Genomic DNA, 20,047 nt, shown 5'->3' with positions numbered 1-20,047 from the left:
TACATTTTACACCAATTATCTACAAACCCCCCCCCCCCCCCCCCGCCTTCTATGACCGCCGTGCCCCGAACAAGAGCGGCGAGGGGTGAGAGATCATAGGGAGTCAAGGGGTGACTCCGGGTTTGAGTGATGGGGTGAAACAGTGTATCAGAGTGATGGGGTGACGGTATGTTGGAGTGTTGGGGTGACAGCATATTAGAGTAATGGGGTGACATTAGATTGAAATGATTTGGTGACAGTAGATTAGGCTAATGGGGTGCCAGTATATAGGAGTGTTGGGGTGGCAGTAAATTAAAGTAATGGGGTGATGGTAGATTGGAATGATTGGGTGGCAAGAGAGGGGATTCATTGGGTGACAGTATATTAGAGTGACTACACAGCATGTTGAACATTACCTTAAAAACTAAGCGCTGGTGGATTGTTGTTGCATTTTATGCCAGTGTAGAATAAATTCAGAGACTTGTACTCTGCAGTCTACGACTTGTATCCCCACTCCCCCACACCCCACCTCACACACACACACACACACACACACACACACAAAACAGAAGGAGAGGCACAGGCAGCGAGAGGAAATTGAGGCAAGGCAGATGCACAGACTGACAGGGAGCAAATCCAATTGTGAGGGCCACTTCCAGGAAGTGAGAGTGGAGAGCCGAGCCCGGTATAATGAGCAGGACTCAGGATGAGATGGAGCTCAGAGCTCCTCCGTGTTCCAGAACTCAGCGGCACGCTTCCGCTGCCCCTGGTCCTCGCTCCACCAACTTTCCGCTCCGCAACTCCTATTCCTACGAGCGCTCCTTCTGTCCCCCAGCTCTCTGTCTCCGCACGTGGAGGCGAGACTCCTGGTTTATCTGCTGGGATTGTGGAATTGTCAGGGAGAAAAAAAAAATAACAAGACTTATTCAGTATAACATAATGTAAAATGCTTGTTAGCCAATTCACCAAGGATGAAACCCTATACTCACGGCCTGGTAGTGTCTGCCCCGGTAGCATCGGCAGCTGGTGGTCGACAGAATTCTGCGTGATGGGGTTCGGATTTCCATTTGCATTGTCACAGCAAACTCGTCACACTTACTTTACCTTTACGTCAAGATCAGATTAGTCTATACTCTGCAACCATCCCACCCTGCTATTTCCCAGATTTCGACTGAACACCGAATGAATGGATCGGTTTGCTCACTTAAGGCTTTTTTTTGTTATTATTATTTTAGACCACAGCGACGCCTCCCTCTGTATTTCCTCTCCTCCACAGTACTGACATGTGACCCACCGCAGATTTCAGCGGATCAATGCTATTGCATCATCCCGACAGACTGGGACCCGAGGGCCCGGCGGTGTTCAGCAGCCGGCTGCAGTACATCAGAGAGCATCTCGCCGTGCGCCGCTGCGTCCGGGGGGAGCTCTTCAGAGCAGCCCGCTGCCACTCCCTTCAAGGAGCAGAAATCACCACAGGGTCATCACATGTAAGCACAAGCTCTAAGGTGTGTTTGCTGACGGGGGGGATTTGGGATTTGGGACTTGCGGGATATCAAGTAGGATGTGCAGCTACAGACACGGAATGTCTGCTGCACTGCCCAGGGAGGGAGAGAAGGCTCAGCTTAAAGAATAAAGGAGGCATTAGCCATGTGGTGAGGAGCTGAAGGCCTGTACAGATTTGGCCAATTATACACGCCATAATAGAAGCAATAAATACAGCTTTTACAGGCCGAGTTTACAGCCACTCATAACTCAGTTTAGTCATGGGGAATCATTACGGTTTACACATGGATCCATCACTGGTCATGCTAGTGTCGGGGAGATGGCATGGATCAATATGGACACTTTAATGAGCATTTATGCGACTTAACAGCTCACCCAAGGACACGTCTCAAGCAAATGATAAGATATATTCCACATAAAAAACATGCAAATTGCACGGGTGCCGCCACACATCTGTGTTTGCTGGGCGAAATGTGTGCAACAGAATGTGGTAATGAACCCCTTGAAGACATGTGTGGTGTGAGTTAGAGTATCTGTCATCTCTCTTTGCACCCCTGAGCACTGGGTCATATTGATACTACAGCTCAGTACTCTACCCCCCCCTCCCCTTTCACTCTACCACCCTGGAGCTCAGCGCTAGTAACCATCTCTTCCTCTTCCAGGGAATTAAGGTTCTGCTCTCTTGTGGCCTATCTGGTGTCCCTACCCTCTATCTGTCGGTGTCTCTATCCCTGTATCCTTTCTCTAACAACACGCACTGCTGCATTCTGGGCAGGGAAGCTGCAGCCTTCCCTGTGCTTTGAAAACCGCTCCCCATCTCAATATTTTTCTCATCTGTTCAAAGCGCAATATCTCCTTTGTGTCCATTCATCTGCAGCCAACAAATCCTCCCCGTTCTCGGGAGAGAGCGTTGCACTGCCACTGAAGTTCATTCATCTCCCCATCTGCATCATGGCCCTGCCCCGTCTGGCTACCCGCGGTAATTTGTCTCGCTGGCCCTGCTCTGTAGCTGTGACACTACAGCAGGTGTGTCAGGAGAGAGCACTGGGACAGATGCCCTAAGGCCCACAGCAGACTGGATGGAGTCAGACACTGGGCCCATATGGAGGGTCAGCATGCTTCAAACGCTGAGTGGAACAGACAAGGGATCTTCACAGAGCTCCTCGCAGGGCCAAAGCCGCAGGCTGTGGGATGTGAGCGTTAGGGGCCTCAACAACGCCGCTAATGTTTTTGATCGTGTTTCGAAACTCCTCATTCAGTACGCGTGATCAGCCGAAATGTATCACGCTGAATTGCCCAAGCATGCTCAAAGCACCACAACAGCAGCCATCCCCGTACTTCCTTTCCTCACAGATCTGTCAAATATCACCAGGCCCCATCGTAGCCACCGTCCGCCAGGATCTGTACTGTACAACAGGTCTGTGGCAATCTGGGATCCAATTTCCAGCCTGAGGCTGGAGGGACTTGGCTTGCACAGGGCCCATTAAAAGTGTGCCTGCTGTCTGCCCACCTCTCTGATTTGGCACCGCAGTTGCAGGGAGCTGGCAGCGGGTGCATCTGGGCTCCGTTCTGCTGTTTCTCCGGCGGTCCTCCTGTGGTGGCTGTTAAGGACTGTGATTTGTGAGGGTGTTCTTGTAAGAAGCGCAGCCCTGGCAATGCAGGTGAGCAGAGAGGAGAGGAGAGGAGGAAATAAAGAGTGAGCCGGGTACACTTCATCCCTCTTTTGTAACCGTAACGGATGGTTGATCCCTTCCCAAAAATATATCATTGACTTGCTAAATAATTTTGTACCAGGCATCAGCTTGCCCTTTTTTTAAAAATATTTTTTATTGTTGTTTTTTGTGTCAGTTTCACTGCCATTTTCAAATGTACAAGAGTTTATACACACTAACAAACTGATTCAGTTTTCGGTTCATCCTCATTCTGCCATTCTGCGCACAGAAACATCCATTACAATATTGAGACAGACAGCAGTGTGCATATGACTTCACCCTTGCCTTGTACAGAGCTCTATTAAAAGAACAAACAAAACATCATGCACATGAGGAAGCAGTCACAGACACATCACGTGTGACTAATCACTTGGTCTCCCACACTGTTACGAATGCTTAGAATTCTCAAAGAGCCATGATTTCACTACATCTACAGCTTTGCATTAAATCTGCAGGTTAGCCTGTGGTACCATCAGGTTATTGGCAAGATTCCACTGTTTCAGCTCATAACAACTGTGTGCAATTCTAATTGTGCATCAGAAATAATGTCAACTATGTAATGTAAACTATACAGATTCATAAATGTTTCATTTTTTTATCCAAAGATAGGCAGGTAATCTGGAATAAATTCAAATCTAATAAAATCAATCTTTGTACTATAAGATGCTGTCATATATGAAATGACATATAATGAAATATAAACAAAGGTGAAACATGCTAAAGCTTAGTGGAGCCCACAGCCTGTATGTATGCATTTAAGACAGTAGTCCATGGAGTCATGACTGAATGGTGGAGACTTCTATGGCTGTTCTGAATTTGCATCATATCTTGCCACAGATTTACCTCTGTCTCTGCCACACAGTGAATTTCAGAGTGGGACGTACGGTTTTTCTGAAAGCTAAATGTCTGAAGGCTATGAGTAACCCTAGCATCTAATCAAATTTTGATCTCTGCTCATGTGTGTTTAGTTGAGACATTGTTTATGTAAACCACATACAGGCCATATGCAAGCAGCCCATTTTGCCTTTCAAAACTATTGACATTGGACAAGCAGTATGGGAAATAATTCTGTGTCTGTGTGTGTGTGTGTGTGAGATTTTGTGTGCATGCCTGACTGTGTGTGCAGTGAGGAGCTCTTTTGCACATTCTAGCACAAACCACCCAACCCCATTGTAATAGAGCATGAATTCATTTTTGCGATAAAAAATTATATTTTGCCTAGCTCTGCTGTACCCCCTAATAACTTTAAGACTCTGTCTTGCAAGTAGGGAGACAAAGAGAAGGACTTAAAGCAGGGGAAGAAGAAGAGACTAATAACAAATGCTGAGCAAAGGGTGAGAGAAGGCCATAAAATCAGAGTTGATATTAAAGTTGCACAAGCTCTTAACAAGCTGTTATACACAGGTGGATCTCTATTTTCACAACTGTTTTTAAAAGTAGAAACTGAGGCAAGTGTCTGATCACAAACAAGGCTACCATGAGGAACTTTGGATTTGTTGTCATATTTTCATCTCTGGTTCAAAGGTTGTGTCTTGATGATCTTCAGCTAGGTTTTCGTTTTACAAAAAAAAAAAAAAAATTAAAAATCAATGAGGTCTGCAAAGTTTCCCACCAAAGTGTGGTGATGGCTGAGAGGATAATCATTCCGGTCCATCCAGCCAGCACTGTGACATCAGCAACATGATTCATTCTCTTAATCAGACAGCACATTGTGACATCACCATAGTGATCCACTCTCTTTCCCACACAGTGAAGTGTGACATCACCATAGTGATCCACACCCTTCCCAGACAGCACCATGGCATCATGGGTAAAAACCATACTCTTCACCAATGGTGAATTGATCTACCAAAAATTATTGGCCATCTGTGCTGTCTTCAGATAGTTGTGGGCTAACATTTTAATATTTGTTACGTTTACAAGGACCACAATAAATATTGGGGTGGGTATAAGCTTATAATAAAAATTGCAGTTAAGCAGCAAATAGTCATTCTCATAGGATTTTAATTGGTGCCCCACACACACTAAGCCAATTAGCTAAGTGGGAGACAGAGGTGAAGTAATACTTCAAAATCTGTATAAATAATAGGAAGCTAGCTACCCAGTTTACAGTAGCTAGCTACATTATTTATTTTATTACTGAAGTCATCACATTCATATAATGTCCTTGTATGCCAGTTATGTGGGTTATACTTTCAGCAGCTTTGAAAATCATGACAAACTCTGTGAAAAGGTGGGTTTGCCGGGGTTCAATGAAATAAAAACATTACATTGCATCTACCTCCCTCCTGTAGTCATAGCTACTTCAGTCCCCATTTTTGGTGGCTGTTAGCTATTAGCTTGTGTTAGCAAATGGCAAACAGTGGCCTCCCGTTTAATGGTTCTTCAACCCCCCCCCCCACACACACACACACACACACACACACGCACACACACACACACACACACACAGTGCATCCCTTGTGTGTTCGTCCCACACACCGGTGATATAAAAAAATAAAAAAAGAAGCTGGAATTCATTAGTGAACATTTCCAGTGTTTGCAGAGGTGAATGTGTCTTAATTGGCAAAGTGTGACATCATAAGCACAATCCACACCCTGTGCGAGAGAGTGTTGTGCAACTTCACCTCTGTGTTTCAATGCCCTGTTAAATGAAACATGGGAACATGCAGAAAACTGAGCAGAGCCAGTTCTGTAGACACTGTAGCTGAATTCTCTTCCTCTGACCTTTTGCATTAAATGTGACCCCTCTTTGCAATCCAGACCTTATTATTCACACTCTCTATACTAGCCCCTCTCAAATCTAAAATAGCTGGGAACACTTCAGGTACCTTCTCTTTTCAAAGCTACTTGGAGCAAATGTGCTTGTGTCGTTCCAGAATAGCTGTAACCACCACAAAAAAAAACCCTGTGCGATATACCGGTTTGGTTCTGTTCTTTGTGCTTAACCAGTCTTGATAGTGATGTTTATACTCTGAGTGCCTTGGGAGAAAAAGGTAGACCGTAACCTCAGCAGTGAATTTCTGAGGGAAATGGTTTGAGCGAGGACATCTTGTATTACAACAGATGAGAAGCGGATTAGGGACCGAGGAAGCCACGATCCCATTCAGCACGCCTGTTTAATGGCTACGCCTGGATGTCCCGTGAGATTGGATTAGGGACGCAGCCCAACTCGCAGGGTTTTCTTCCAGAGCCCCTTCTGTCTTCTGCACGGTTCACACTCGCCACTCCACAGAATTCGAAGAGTCTGCCATTTTGTCATTAGAATTGCAGTTTAATTAAAGCTCCGAGTGTACAGTCCGATTATTTACTTTGAAGACCACTCTAAAAACATTCTGAGACCACACCTGTATGTGGCATCGAGTGACATCATCCCCATTTCCTCTTTAGGCAATAAATTCATAAAGACAGCTACCTTTCTGGCATTGTGTGTGACATCCTCAGATGGAAGGAAAAAAATGTCTTGGGTTATTTGAATGCAATCACAAAAAGGAAGTCATGTATTTATTAACATCACTGGAAAAAGCATGTAATCTGAACGAATGACAGCAAAAGTTTTAAAATGTCATCACGTCTTTTAGTATGATACAGTATAACAATTTAAGTTATACTGTTCACTGGTGGAGGGAAACATAAGAATGAAAAATAATGATGTCAATCAATGGTATTAAAATTAAATTATGTTTGTAAATGAAGAAAAAGTTCACTGAAGATCAGGGTCATGTTGAGGCCAAGATACACAAAGAAAGATGTATCCTAGCAACGAGGCACCATTGTAATTAGCGTCCCTGATCTTGGAACTATATTGTACATTTAAGTCATTTCCTGCAAGGTGGTTACTTTTAGAAGAGTTAATCTAAAGACACAAATCTTTTGAAAAATAGTGTTCAGGTGTGATGATTTAGTAGATGTTTAGTAGATTTAGTAGATGGAGAAGAATGTACCCACTGACAATGATGATAACACCACCTCCAATAATAATAATACTATTAACAATAATGCATTTCATTCCTCTTGTTAAATCTCCTTGTGAATTACTATAAATTGACTTCGCCGCGCCCAGGTTGCCATTCTCCACATTAGCAAGGCTTGTTAGACATACGGTGATAGAGTTAGGGTGTGTGTGTGTGTGTGTGAGAGAGAGAGAGAGAGAGAGAGAGAGAGAGAGAAAGAGAGAGAGAGAGAGAGAGAGAGAGTGCGCGCGCGTGTGTGTGTGGGATGGAGGGATGGAGCCAAAGGATTCAAGGGATCAAGCAAGGGGTAAGGGTGGTTCAGAAATAGAAGATGTCACTTGGATCTTTTTCCCTTCTTTCTTCTCCTAAAAAGGAGGAGCAGTGCGAGGTGACAGCGGCGAAAGAGAAAGACAGAGCAGAGGGGGGCGTTTCCCGATCATATTTTTTCCAATACACGGTCAGAATTGTGTCACTGACTTGTGTGTGAAAGAAGACAATGGCTGAAGTAGAGACAACGGGTGAGTTTTTAAAACATGTATCATACATTTATACGAAGCACGTTAGATGTACTCAATTTTATATGGTATGCTCCGGGACACAAAATCATAAAAGTGTGTAGAAAGGAGGTGATGTTCATGTTTTGCAGTCTTCGTGATTTGAAAGCTGTTAAGATGATAAAAAACCACTATGGTATACGGATGCTCTGGACATCTTGCTAATTTATTTGTGAAAGTATGCGATTACTCTAACGCTGCAAGTGGTCCCTGTAGCGGTATACCGCACACATGCGACTATAATTCCTTCTGGTTGATAACAAAAGATAGTCCATCGTTGAATCAAGAGCTTCCCTTAATCACACTACCACGAAGCGGACGGCGCCCTTCCCGTGCTCGTTTCGTAGCGTCAGTTGTGAGCGCACGAATCTGAAATTTTACAGATTACCTTGCCGTAAGATTAACAAACCGTACCAGGAGGGATCCTCCCTGCAGAGAAGTTGTGTGTTCAGCCACTTGCCTCGTGATTCCTTTCATTTCTAAAAGACTACAAACTGTTATATTGCAAATCTGAGTGAATTCCATTCATGGATGTGTCTTAGTAAAATCTTCCGAAGGACGGATACTCAGTTCAAACGTTTCTGAAGACAAATATCGTTTTGTAAAGCAACAAAGAAACATTGGTACAAATGTCAAAACCCTAAAAACGTGTTCACTTTTTGGGAAAAATAAATAAATAAATAAATAAAAATCCTCGAAGTCGCGGACCTATAACGCGGAGATGACGTGTAAAATTGTGCAAGGGAAATTAGCTTTTGATAATGGGAAGCCTATTCAATACAGTCAAACTGATCAACCAGTTAGGTCTGTTTTTCGTCTCCAACGCGGGGCTGGAGTCTTAGGGAAATAGTTTATGTATACATATATATAAACTTCACCATCTTCAGATTCTGGTTAGAAATGTATTTGTTAGGCCATATCATTCTGCCTGCTCTGAAGAATTGCTCCGAGGGGTGTAATAAAAACCCATACAATTCTCGGGGTGGAAATACCGGAAACCGTTTGCATTACCATTGTCAACTGGGGAATAGCTTCGTACGCTGTCTTTGCTATAATAACAGATCTCGGCCTTTGATAACATTTGGATGTCTTCATATTGTAATATCAATCTTAAAAGTGTTCTCTTTGCGCGTATTTGTATTGTACGTAGATGTAGAATTTAAATGAATCAAAGTGTCCCCAGATGCGATGAGACAAAAACTTAAAGTCATGCTAATTAATGTATTCCATCTGAGGGCCTCCTCATTCCAGCTTCACATTCAGTCTCAGTGTTGATCCTGGACTGAATGTTGAAACGACTTTCTTCTTTGGATGCGTTATGATAGACTGATGTAACGTGTATGCGCTGAAAAGATAGGATTGGTTGATGCAGAGGGAAATGGTGTGATAAAATTATGTAACATGAATTCCTTTTCAAATGGAGAGTTATTTTAAATTTAATTTTCATTTTAACATGAGCTGTCCTTCTTGCCGTAAACACAAAGTCTGTCTTTGTGTGTGTTTGTTTCAGATACCACAGAAAATCACTTTTTTATGGAGTGCACCCTAAAACCAGTCTTAATCGTAGTGTTTTCACAAACCAGAAAAGTGCTGTGCTGTTACATTTTGCAGATTATATATTGAATAAATTGTTATGCATTGTGCCAGTATTATGACAGACATCGTATGTCATCACAATATGTATGTATTAATTTGAAGTAAGCTTGTCAGTGTGTATAGCTATTTACAGTAGTTGAGAATAATAACACAAGGACCGTCTGTTTGTGGTTCTCTAGCATAGGATTGTACATGTCGTGCACATGTCTCATGTGCTTCTGATATAAACATTATATGTGTTTCCTCTTGATCCACCTCAGGGATCATTAAACAACATTGTTAAAAATGGGATTATTTTCCTTTTGAATTTGCCTTCCTGCTCAACAGGGGTTGGATTGCAAAAAGATACAGTCTTACTCTGAAATCCAACATTTTTGCCCATTCAGTCTGGCATTGTTAAACAGAGACCCACCAAGGCATTATAAGAGCTGGCCATACTGATTGTAGCTCTGTGTTCTTCTTCCCACTCAACACCCAATTGCTGAGTCCTGGTTTCTAGATTTTCAGATTTTCACTGGCCAGGGACATGTAGTTAGAGAAGAAACAGTTGTGACTGTTGCAGAAGTGAGGAGTTGTTTTTTTTCACCTCCTGTTTTGACACCTCCCTCCTGTAGTGTGGGGGGAGGGGGCATGAGATGCTTTGGTGATAACTACTCTCTGGTGCCTTGTTAGGAAAAACATTTTTAAAGATAGATGAAAACTACTCAATCAAAATTTTCAATCTTCCTATTTATCGACAGATTCTTTTATCTAACAGTTTCCGTTTGTCTTGGACCAATATGGCAGCATGGACTGATTTTTTTTTTCATCACACCTACATATATGGTTATTTTATTTTATCGATAATTTAATATTGTTTATGCAGAACCTCACTGAACTAATCAAAGTATGTCCGTGTAGTATTACAATGAGGGACACTTTATGTGAAAGGGAACAAGAGAATGAAAGATGGAAAGGAATTAGAGGAATGGTGAAAAGAAAAACAGAGCGAAATAATCAAAATATATTAAAAACATGAACAGATGGACAGCCAGAGAGAGAAAGAGAAACTCCAGTTTGTAAACTAGCACTGATATCTCCATGTGGTGCTGTCCGTGGTGCTGCTCTGTTCATGCCCCTCCCCTTCTCTCTTTCAGAGTGGCATCTCCAGTCTTTATAACTGACAAGTACAAAATAGGGGTGGTGCACATTATCTCTCAGTCATATGCTCAATGGGACTGACAGAGAGTGCATGGGGGAAAGGAGAGGAGTGAAACTAAACATCTGCTTGATAATTGGGCTCCCTATAGTATTGTATCATGCACTGACATCTATTGGATAACTGGTTTTCCTGGCTTCTTCATTATGGTTATGCAAAGTCTAGTTCAGCATGAAAACATGGGACTGAAAGGGGGGGTGGGGGGGCGAGTGAGGCAAAGATGACCGCAAAACCCAGCTACGTTAATGGCTCCCACGATTTAAAAGTCGATTTGGACTGGAGGATTTTTCAAATTCAGAGATAAATAAGCAATCGATTCACAAACATGTGAGAAAGGACATTAATGCTGATGTAGCCCCAAAGGCGCAAAACTTGTGAGAAACCCCAGTGTGCCTCTTCATGAGCTGTAGATTAAACCTCTGTAAGTAGTCAAGAGACAGATCTCTGTGTCTGCTACATTTTTAGTTGCTGGTCGGAACCACAGATCTCACAGCTCTTTGTACGATGTCGTCTTTTCGAGAGAAGAGAAGAATGGACAGTTTCTTAATGCACTTTAATTCATGAAATCCTTAGGGAGATGGGGGGAAAGTACAGTTAAAGTGCTTAGAGGCTGACAGCAGGATTTCTGCTCTCGCTATGAAAGTGCTGTTATCGGTCTGGAGTTGCCTACCAAATCCCCACCATTGATTCCAACATTCTTTCGGGTTTCATCAAGCCATCAGTGATTTTACATTTTAACAGTTTTGGGATGATAGAAAAATAGGAAAATAAATTATTCTTTTCCTTTTCCCCTTTTCAGATTGACATTTACATTTATCTAGCAGATAACCAGAGCATCTTAAATAGGCTAGTGCTCCAGAACAAATCAGGCAAGACTGCGCATAGTGCATATTCCAGCTGGTCACATATTGTCACTGTTTAATTCAGATCTAGAAAAGGCATGGACGAAGTGTGAAATGGCTTTTTGCATGTTCTCTGGCATGCCAAAATCATTCAGAAAGCCAAACTGTGAGCATTTTATGCCATTTCTACATTTTAAACCTTGTTATCCTAGAATTTTAAATCTGGGAAAGTGTGTCACTTACTTTTATTTGAATGGTGAAAACAGCACTAGGACTCAAATTTTAGATGTTTTAAAATCACTGAAGTGTTTTCTTTTTTTTCAAGACAACATGATATGAACAGACTGTTTTCATCAGCAGACACATTTGTCTTCCAAGCCAAGAATTAGACATCTGCCTATGGAATGTTACAAACCTCAGCACCGGATAGAGATAGAGAGATAGAGGAAGTCAGTGGAGACAGACAGCAACAATATGGACTACTAGTGTCAAATGTTTATAATGGTGCATTCTAGGAATCAGTTGGAGGCATCTTGGAAACATACACAGACAGTATTAATATATTTTAAAAATATGTGAATATTCAGCAAAAATCTTTAATAGTCAGCACTGTTCAATCAGAGGGAGTAGGTTCTGTGTTCTAAAACATTAAAAGCCTGTTTATAAATTCTGATCAGAATCTTAGTCATAGCACCACACAGAACCACATAGCATAGCTTTTGCAGAGGTTAGGAACACACTTTGAACCCAAAGTATATTTAGGACCTTTTCACAAATAATTAATTGCATGCACATCAAAGGGGACATTCAGTGAGTAAACTCACATCCACTAAAAATAGTGCCTAGCCTAAAGCCCTGTACAACACATTCTTTGAACAGATGCATATATAAAAACAAACATTTCTGCTGATAACATTTTAAGTGACAGATAGCACGTGACCATTGGATTTAATTGTTGGTATTGAAATGTTGTCTATGATACTATTATTAAAACCTCCAAACTTATGAGCTCATCAAAAAGAAATTGCTTTCATTTTCTCCACATACAGTCTGCATATGCAGATATGTGCATATGTACATATACATATGTATACACACATACATTGATGGGCAGGTAAGTGAACAATTTCATAATTGCTCTTCTAATAGCTGGTCAGTCACAACATTAGCAAACCAGCCAGAGAGAGTAAATGGAGAGTAAATAATAATCCTCCTGAGCTTTTGAAGGTGAATAACAGTTGGTTTTTTAAAAGATACAACATTGTCTATATTAACTGCTAATATATTTACAATATGTTAAGCTCTTATTGTTAACAGTGAGCAGCAGTGCCAGTAAAATAAAACAGTAGAGTCTGAGAATATGACTGAGAGATTAGCAAACCAATCGGTTGATTCAGCAATCTGATCATAAACTAATGGAAAATGACAGGCACTTATTCAGATAGCAGCCACCCACGTAGAGTAAAAGTCAGATAAGGCCATTTTTATTCAGAGGTACTCCAAACAAAGCCCTATACCATGCACGTATTTTTTTTAGATGAATGAATTACAAACCTTAAACAAATAATTATCTGTAATAAACTGAGATCACCTTGACAGACAGCACATTCATTAATATTATTTAACAATACTCACAAAATGAAACACAGACATTTAGTATTTCATCATTAGACTGATGACTTATTTGCATGTATTAAATTTGCCATTGTTTTGAGAAAGCATTTATTCTATTTGCAGCAGTTTACATTTTAATTATAGTATGTTTCAGTGTATTTTTTAATTATGATACTCTTCAAATCTAATCTCAGTCTCCAGGAAAAATTCAGTTATTCATATTTAAAGGAGACTAAACCATCCCATATATTTGGATAAAACAGAAATTTGCTACCCTTAAAATTTGCATAACAAGGATTTCAGTTAGAATATTATACTGATTTACAGGGGCCATTGTTTACCAAATGCCAATATATTTGCTCTCATTGTTATAATTTAATAGCAGGAAAGAGTTCTCCAGGAAACAGCAGTGCACTGATTTAATCTTTTTGATAATTAAAATTGATGCCTGATGTTTTCTAGCTCACCATTTCAATTTTAAAGAGCCAAAGCATGCACAGAAATGGGAAAAAGTCTGTTGTTTTTGAATGAAAGATTGCTGAATCCTTTCATATCGTGTACCTGGGTTTGGTTGTGCAGAATGGGGTGCTGTGACATATCTGTAAGTAATTTCAAGGGTGTAGAGCTGAAACAATGATGTGACTGTATGCTGTTTTAAAGTGACAGAAACACACTAAGCGATGTGTAGCTAAGAGTTACAATTATAGTGCTAAAAATACAGTTGAAACTCCACTGGTTACAGAAGCTAAAGGAATTTATTTTTCATTTGTGGCCTGTACAGAATACAGGTATTATGATGCTAATAGACCCATCAAAAGAAGGAAGAAGCAAACTTTAGATGCTTACTGAGAAGCATACTGTAAGTCTGTGTTTTAGCCTTGGCAGGCTGCAGGAACAGGACTCTCCAATAGCAAGTGCATGGGGAAATACAGATTTGTGTATATCACGAAAGGGTCCAGTGATGTTATGGCTGGAATGAAGGTTACAGGCTCAAGTACTTAATGGGAGAGTGTTAGTTCACTTTTGAATAAGATAGCTAATTTGAATTACTTTAGTAAACCAATCCAGCATTATGATTTGTAGTATAATGATTTAAAATGTATGCATGGTAATTATAAATCTACCATACATATTTTATCCTAAACTCTAACTATTTATAAATGAAATAGAGAGTTGTAGACAGTTGAGGTCAAATTATTCATGTGCTTAGTAAGTATGGTGGTATTGTTTTTATACATATTTTCCATGTGTGTATTTTGTGGCATCAATTTTAAAAGCCTTGTTTGACTAAATGTCTTACAAATAACATGGATTTCCACAGGCTGGGCGTCCTTACTGATTGGATCATTTGCGTGGGTGATTGTTGGATAATCTACTCAATTGGACCCAGACCGGCAGTAGTGTACTGTGAAGAATGTATGGTACGTGAATGTTATGTGCAAGTGGACTTTTTTCATGGTATTTACAGGGCCAATCAAGTACAGAGAAGTATAGAAAAAAAAAAACTTAAAAGGCTGCAAGCATGTTTCATTTGAATAAAGCAAAGTGATGATACAGAGGTCCAAAAGGGTGAGACTATGAAAAATAATACTAAAAACAATGGGCTTCCACCCTTCAGGCTTGGAAGTCTAAAATTCACACTCAAATACAGAGAAAATGCTATGCTCGTAATGCGGTGGCGAACAGTCGCTGAGCCACTTTGTTAGGGCTGGGGTTTTAATGATGGGTTTTCTTTTGAAACACACAAGGTTGAACAAATGCTACACAGCCCTATGTACCTATGGTTTTACCTTGCAGGGTCTGAAACAGTCCTAGCCGTTCTCTTCTGCAGTATTGGGGATGTCCATGACCAGGTCTAATGCATCCAACTGCATCGTAATGGACCCTCAAAGCATCCTAAATGCATGTCCTTCTGCAGCTCTGGTTGTCTGCCATACACTGATTGAGTCTGTGTTCTAAATCAAAGAAATATAATTTCAAGAAGTCTGTTTATTTTGGGTTCTTAAAAGAAAAACAGATGTCTTAATGTGATTGCATGTATGACAAAAGTTGCTTTAAAAAACTATTCACAACAAAGGCCCTTTTTCAATATTTTCATGTTTTCTTTTCCAGGTTATAGTTCCTCTGTTACTCACAGTCCCCTTACCCCGCCATCTTCCCTCCTTAATGGAAAGGGGGATGGGATGGAGAGAGAGAGAGAGAGAGAGAGAGAAGGTATAGGGGATTATGTCCTTGGACCCAGGTGCTCCCGTCTCGACCACGGGTATTCTTGGGTTGATAATACGGATGTCGATGTTATTGCTTGAGAATACGCGTAGCTGAGTGGAAGCCATTATCTTCAAAGGCCTGTTGCTTCGATAACGAAAAAACCCTCTCTGGAGGGGGGAAGAGATGGCAGAGGGGTGGAGCCATCGTGTTCTAAATTTCTGTCACCCTGAGTAAGAGGGTAAAATATGAACACATCCTGGAAGTCACGTCATCACCAGGGTAAGAACCTTGTGCAGTTAAATGCTGTTATTCTGAAATGTCGTGGACAATGACACTGAAATAAGTATTTATAAGTCATGTGGACAATGACACTGCAACTTTAAAAGTCATCCAAAGTTGAAAGATGCCAGGGACATTGAGTCTGAAAAGGAACACATCTTATTTGTTGTTTTTGTTTGTGTTCCAATATTGAATATGAGAACATAGCTATTCTGGGCAATCCAGGTTCAAATAAGACCATAATAAAATGTAGTGTTGAGAACAAGCCATTCAGACCTAGTCTCATTATTTTACCCATAGTGCATCGAGCACTTCATCAAGTCTGGTCTTCAACAATTCAAGGGTATCTACATCCACTATGCAGATACCCTTGTATTGCATACCCATCCACTGTGAGTCCCGGTAAGATATTGAAGGTATGAAGGCAATAGGACCGAGGTATAAAGGCAATGTAGAAGTCCCATAAATTCCCATAAATTACTGGAAAGTGCATTTGGGACTGCATACATTAGTGAGAAAGCACTTGAAAGATTGGCAGGTTGGGATATGTGTTAGGAGAAGATTGTGGGGTATGGGTCAAAGTACTTATTCATTCCATTATTTCATTTTTTAAGCTCATAATTTTGCTGGTTTAAAATTGGTTTTAACAAGATTATGTAAATCCTCCCATTTCACAGTGGGGGATGTAAGGCCGTTCGACAACTTATCCTTGTCAAACCATTGAAACCCCCAGGAAAATGGATTCTCCCTGCCCTTGTACAGTACAGAGTAATACTCCTGGGACAAGCATTGCCAATGAGCGATCCAGATGTGTGGGCAGGGATGTGGGCAGGAGTGTGTGTGTGTGTGTGTGTGTGTGTGTGTGTGTGTGTGTATGCGTGTGCACGCGCGTGTGTGTGTGTGTGTGTGTGTGTGTGTGTGTGTGTGTGTGTGTGTGTATGCGTGTGCGCGCGCATTTCAGCTCATCTTAATGACAAACCCTCACCAATGAGCAGGCCAACTATAATTAAGCCACGTGGATGCGTGTCTGGCCTTCGCACGCGCAATGGGTTTGTCAACAATAATTTGACTGAGAAAGAAAAATGACAATGATAAAGGAGCAGCATGCTCTGGTGGTTATGAACCTGGGCCAGTAATCTAAAAGTTACAGGTTCAATTCCCAAATGGAGTGTCTGAGTTGTACCCTTGAGCAAGGTACTTAACCCGAATTTCCTCTGTAAACATTCTGGCGCACAAACAAATAATGTGTATGTCAGTCTGGATAGTGCCATCTCATCAGTAAATAATGTAGTGAGTAGATAAATTTAGGATTTGGTGTGGGGGTGGGGCCATTTTCTCTGATTTTGAAGCCCATTATGATTACTTTGTAATATTTTCCATCTAAACAATGAGTCCACGTTTGAGCGGCCAGGGGACTCGTAATTACCCTTCTAATTAATCTGCTCTCGTTAGGTTTAATTTAATTATGTCCAGAGACCTGAAAAAAGTGTGACTCGCTTATGAGATGTGGCATATGACTGCAGAGAAGAGAACCAAAGAAACACATTAGAGCAAGTGATGTTTATTATTATAACCGATACCATCATTGGTGTGGTGTTTTAGTTCCCAATTTCAGCATTTGAACAGATGTTGTTAGGAAATAAATGCATGTCGACAAAATAGCAAATTTTTTGTTAGCTTATACATGTGCATCTTACAAGTAAGACATTATAATGTCTGTCTGCAAATCAAACTGTGCATTTCTGTCTTTTTGCTTGGCACTTCATTTTTTGGTGCCTCTTTTAATTGCTAATCATCCCACCTTTGTTAACATGGTCGTGTTGTATTTGTGCTACTTCATAACATCGAGTAGATAATGTACATATGTGTGTGCATTTTAAACAGATAAAAAAACAATATAAATAAATAAATAACAATCACGCGCATAGCTCTAGGTGCCTAGCAACCGAATCCCTCGGTTGCCTGGGAAACAGTCGCTCTGGAATGTGAGGTGATTGGCAACCGTTACAACGAGGAGGGAATGACACTTGACCTCGTGTGCTGACTGAGGGGGAAGACAGAGAGAGAGAGAGAAAGAAAGAAAGAAAGAAAGAAAGAAAGAAATTAATAATCATTTTACATTTTTGTCTACAACCTCTCCCAGTTTTAACCTCTCCTGCTCTCTTGCTCTCTGATACACACATCTCACACACACACAAGCACGTACGCATGGTCACACGCAACCAAATAGATGTGCTCATAAGCATTGATTCACTTGGAAAACATTGCTTTCATGTGACTTCCCAAACAATGTAATACAGAAGGCAACCAACTGAATTACTGCTAAGCAAAGCGGTATAAAAAGAGGTAACAAAGCTTGGTTTTGGTAAATTACTAAGCATGTCCATCCTGCCGAATAATTTTTCATTAATTGCAGCATGACCTTGGGTAGTTAGGTCAAGAGATCATCACAGATTGTGACATGTTAGAGATTATAGAGCTTAAAGATGGAAGGACTCAGACACAAAGAGGAAGGGAGAAACTTCAATTAAATTAGATATGAATCTCGTAGCATTGTTTGTGTTTGATAAGCCTCCAACTGGTATTTCCACATTGATTTTTCATTCATTCATTTGGTGAGAGAGAGAAAGAGACAGAAAGAAACTTGTGCTCACGGTCTGGCTTATATTCCATAGTGAGGAGCACAATGATTTATTGAGATGTTGCAATGCTGTCAATGCTGGTATTTGATATACCGAATAGTGTTAATGTTGTCAAGTATCCCGCGTCTTCTCAATGATTTTAATGCATTTTATTAAACAAGTCTGTGCCAATATCTGTTTTCAAAAATGCTGGCAGTCAACTGTTCCACCTAGCACCACTTTTAATACATGTTTAAACTGTGTGTGGTCTGTGTGATGCCAGGCAGGGGTATGATTTTGAAACGATGTGTAGGTGTGTATTTTATAGAATGGCAATGCAAAAAATATGTCCCCCACCGTAAAGCAGCCCTCACACTCCATGCCACCTCCACAATCCCCCCCACGCACACACACACACACAAACACACACATCCTTATTCCCACCCACTCCAGCGCAGAACATGGCCCACACTGTGGCAAACACCCTTAGACAACTGGATTGGAATGCTGTAGTATGAAAATAATGACTGGTCACAACCACAGAAGGGATCCAATTAACCCACAGTGTTTATTTGAACCTGAGGAGCTCCATCACACCCAGTCATGTCAGCTGAGGCCACCGCTACAGCAGACATACTATATAAAGTCAAGACCACACCCAAAACCCAGGCCCTTCCTGTCATAGCAGACAAATGCGGATTTTAGTTTAACCTCATGCTTCTTTTTTGTTATCTTATTTTATTGTTTTTCTCAATCGCACTGTCTTCACAGAGTTTGTTGTGATTGTGTCTTGGTCCAAGATGGAGATGGTGGAGATGAGAAGCCCTGTCCCCACCCTCCTCGGATAACCTCAGTGAATCAGGCTGAACAGAAAAGAAGCAGACGATTATATAAAACAGGGATGCCTGCAGATAGCTCCCCCAGCACACAGGATATACCTTTTTGGCTGTGACTAAGCAGCCATAAAATGGTGTCCTTCATACACTTATTGACTAACAGAGCGAGCATATCCCTCAATGTAACAGCAGCAACTTCACGGTGCTGTTAAAGGGATCAACAAAAGCAGCCCCTGAGTACTGCCTGTTCTTACTCTTGTCTGATTTGGGGAAAAAGAGAATCTGAAATAATTTTGTCCATACAGTAAACACCATTTTATCTGTGAAAACCAGAACTATGTCTGCAATTATTTTCCACTGAAGATGTATTATTTACTTGTAACACCAGTAATGAGGACAGCATAATAATGGTGCCACCTTATGGTGATCCTTAGTATGGAATTTCATCAAAAACATGTTTCTTTGAGCAGAGGTGAAGTATTCATTTTTATCTTAACAAACAGCAGGGGTAATGGAACATGATGGCTGCTGCTCTCACAGCAATGACACAGCTTTGTTGCTCTTTTTAGGAGGAGAATTCAATTATAATTCAGCCACATTACAATGAGTCAGACTGAAATAAATCATATCCATGCTTCTGCATTTATGAGTACTAAGAAAACACTACGCTATTAGTTGGCTTTTCATAATCAGAATCAGTCTTTAATGGCCAAGTATGGTTTTACACATACAAGGAATTTGACTCCGGTTCCAGTGTCTCTCTCCAGTGCGTTCAGACAATGATTTACAAGGTGACAACAACAAATACCATCCAAGACCTTTGACTGAGATGTGGTATCAGTTTCATTCTTAATATTTCAGTCACAGAATTGATCATTTCACAAGTCAGTGTTATCCAGTTGAGCCTATTTGGGACATGTTTCTTTTGAACTGGTAACACAGGTTTTAAAAGGAAGGACTCTTTCTGCAGGAAACAATGCTGCAATCTAGCGACATCCAGTGGGGGCATGTGAGCCTCAAACAGAGAAGGATAAATTTCTAATTGTCCTGAACCATTTTTGGATTGTGTTGTGTGATCAACAAAAGCATCAGTATATGTAAAAGTACCATAATTGCCTGGTTATGATCCAAATTATTCAATGTAATCTGATG

General features: G+C 40.9%; 1 long non-coding RNA gene across 1 annotated transcript; it reads left to right on the top strand.

Annotated features, from left to right (window-relative positions):
• Window positions 1-7,377: 7,377 nt before the first annotated feature.
• LOC118773435 lies at window positions 7,378-15,107 on the top strand. Its single transcript, XR_005004730.1, has 3 exons — window positions 7,378-7,665; window positions 14,273-14,372; window positions 15,064-15,107. It is a non-coding gene; the product is annotated as an uncharacterized LOC118773435 (long non-coding RNA).
• The last annotated feature ends 4,940 nt before the right edge of the window (window positions 15,108-20,047 follow it).

The sequence above is a fragment of the Megalops cyprinoides genome, chromosome 1 (genome assembly GCF_013368585.1).
Source record: "Megalops cyprinoides isolate fMegCyp1 chromosome 1, fMegCyp1.pri, whole genome shotgun sequence".
NCBI lineage: Eukaryota > Metazoa > Chordata > Actinopteri > Elopiformes > Megalopidae > Megalops > Megalops cyprinoides.
This window is presented reverse-complemented; position numbering and strand designations above follow the sequence as displayed.